The 2,864-nt window shown below is 42.5% G+C and overlaps 1 non-coding gene across 1 annotated transcript; it reads left to right on the forward strand.

Annotated features, from left to right (window-relative positions):
- The first annotated feature begins 995 nt into the window (after positions 1-995).
- LOC118757673 (U6 spliceosomal RNA) lies at positions 996-1,102 on the forward strand. Its single transcript, XR_009246780.1, has one exon. It is a non-coding gene; the product is annotated as a U6 spliceosomal RNA (small nuclear RNA).
- Positions 1,103-2,864: the final 1,762 nt, after the last annotated feature.

A 2,864-nucleotide genomic window follows, 5' to 3' on the forward strand; every position in this document is an offset into this window, starting at 1 on the left:
TTTTGTGTGCTTTTCCATTATTTTATCTTGGAGTTATTATTTTACAGTTTTTTCAAAGTGTAAAAAGTATTGTTTATTTGAAAGTTGGTGAAAACTGTCCAAATTTGGTCCATTGCCTGTCCTCACTCTTAGCTTGCTGAGACACCAATACTGGTTTTGACATCACTGGCTATACAATCAGGAGTGAGTAAACTACGCATTCTAAACCTCACTTTTATCACCTGTTAAGTGAGACTCCTACCATCCATCTTGCCGATTAGTGACTGGGATGCATTCTCACAGTGCTGGTTCAGAGAGGTATTGGGTTCATGAATGGTGCTGCTATCTTCGGAATCATAGAATCTGTTCTTTTTAAAAATATGTACTTATTTGAAGGAGTGATAGAGAGTAGGGGAGTCCAAGAAATAAATTTTCCATCTGCTAATTTACTCCCAAAATACCTGAAACAACCAGGCCGGGTGAGGCCAAAGCCAGAAGCCCAGAACGCCATCTGGATGTCTCACATGGGAGTCAAGAGCCCCAGTTCTTGGGCCATCAGGTGTCACTTCTCAGAAACATCAACAGATGGGATGTGGGTGTGCCAGGATGGGCTGTGCGTATTTTGAGTGATGGCTTAGCCCACTCTGCCCAAATGAGGTTTGGGGGCATTGTTGCAAGAGGAGATGGGAGAGAAGATAACCTTAATGGTTGGGTGGCTCATCGCGTCCACCTTTTGGGTCGCTTCTCTCCCCGCTTCTCAGCTGTGCTGCCAGTGTCCTCTAAATCTGGTACTTGAAACCTGTTTGCTCCCCTGATCTCAAATCAAGTAAGCCACATCCTGTCATTAAGATTTTTTCAAATTTTAGTCCATGCCCTTAGCCAATAGAGTGCTTGTATTTCTAGAAAGTTCCATTAAGTGAGGTGAAAGTGGATTTACTTATTATTTTTATTTGAAAAGCTGAGTGACAGAAAAAGAGGGAACGAAAGAGATCTTCTATCAGAATGTTTACTCCCTTGTGCTCGCTATGGCAGCACATACACTAAAATTGGAACGATACAGAGAAGATTGGCATGGCCCCTGCACAAGAATGTTTTCCTCCCTAACTCCACAATATCCAGGCTTGGGTCAGGCTGAAGCCAGGAGACAGAGATTCCCCTCTGAACTCCCAGTTGCTTGTTGGGGCCTGAGCATTCGAGTCGTCGTCTGCTGCCTTTTAGAAACTGAATCAGGAGCCGATGTCAGAAGCTGACATAGAGAGGTGGTAGGCGTTTCAAAGGAGGGTCCTATGGGAAAGTCACCAAACCCGCCCCGCTCTGGGCTCCTGTCTCAGCAGTTCTCCGTCTCTCACAGGTGCCCATTATCTATCTGCCATGGGGGATGCAGCTGGGGAGCCTGCACCCCGTTTTTTAAACTTTGAGCTCCAAACCTGTGAGCTAAAGACTTTTGCTTTGTAAAGTATCCAGCCTCCAGGTTCTGATTACAGTCACCAGCGGCATAATAATACATTTCTCTTGTTCAACTGTCACTTGTTTAGGAAGCATATCTGTTGTGGTGTGAGGAAGTACTTGCTATGTAGGATTTCACTGCTCAACCATATCACAGTTGTTTATCAGTTCTGCTGTTGAGAGACGTTTGGGTTATTTCCACACTGGGGCCTCTACACACAGTACTGCTGTGAGCCATTTCAGTCATATAGTCAGCTGCTATAAGCAGGAATCCATGACATGGTCATAAGGTAAGGATTATCTTCAGTTCTAAGTGTTACCAAGTATTCTTTCGCTTTTTTTTTTTAATCTGCTTTTGACACAAGTCTATTTCAAGTCACATAATAAGAATAAAGAAAATTACTGCTTCCACAATATTCCTTTGTTTAGATTTATTTTATTTTTATTACAAAGTCAGATATACAGAGAGGAGAGACAAAGAGGAAGATCTTCCATCCAATGATTCACTCCCCAAGTGGCTGCAACGGCCAGTGCTGTGCCGATCCGGAGCCAAGAGCCAGGAACTTCTTCCGGGTCTCCCACGTGGGTGCAGGATCCCAAGGCTTTGGACCGTCCTCGACTGCTTTCCCAGGCCACAAGCAGGGAGCTGGATGGGAAGTGGAGCTGCTGGGATTAAAACCAGCGCCCATATGGGATCCTGGTGCGTTCAAGACAAGGACTGTAGCCATTAGCCCACCACGCCGGGTCCCATGCTTCCACATTCTTCTTAATCACCTTAGATATTTATATTATAACATTATTTCATCAGTCACTTAACAAATATTGTAACTATCCATGACATGCCTAGCATGGTGGTAGGTGCTGGACTTACATTGTAAGCAAAATACCCAAGAATGTCTAACCTCAAACAGTTAACATTCTGGCAGATTAACAATTACAAATAAATACTGCCTTCAATAATACATGCCAGCTAAATAAAATAAGAATAACTACAGCTCAGCAATGAAACAATCTGATTTTAAAAAGACTTAGGACAAAAGATAGTTCTCCAAGAATATATCCACATGCTAATAAGCACATGAAAAGTTGCCCAGCCTCATTACTAATTAGGAAAATGCAAATCAAAACCACAATGAGGTACCATCTTCCATCCATTAGAGTGACTACTATTAAAAAATAGAAAAGAAAAAATGTTAATGAGAGTGGGAAAAAACTGGAAGCCTTTTGCATTGTTAGTGGGGAATGTTAAGATTTTACAGGCAATGCAGTGTGGTGGTACCTCAAAACCTAAAACTAGAGTTATCACGTGGTCCAGCAATCCTAACTCTGAGTATGTACTCAAAAGAATGTAATGCAAGACCTAGAAGAGAGATTCTTTTGTCCATGTTTATAACAACATTATTCACAGTAGCCAAAAGGTGAAAGCAGCCCAAGTATTT

Source organism: Ochotona princeps, chromosome 15 (genome assembly GCF_030435755.1).
Source record: "Ochotona princeps isolate mOchPri1 chromosome 15, mOchPri1.hap1, whole genome shotgun sequence".
Taxonomy (NCBI): Eukaryota; Metazoa; Chordata; class Mammalia; order Lagomorpha; family Ochotonidae; genus Ochotona; species Ochotona princeps.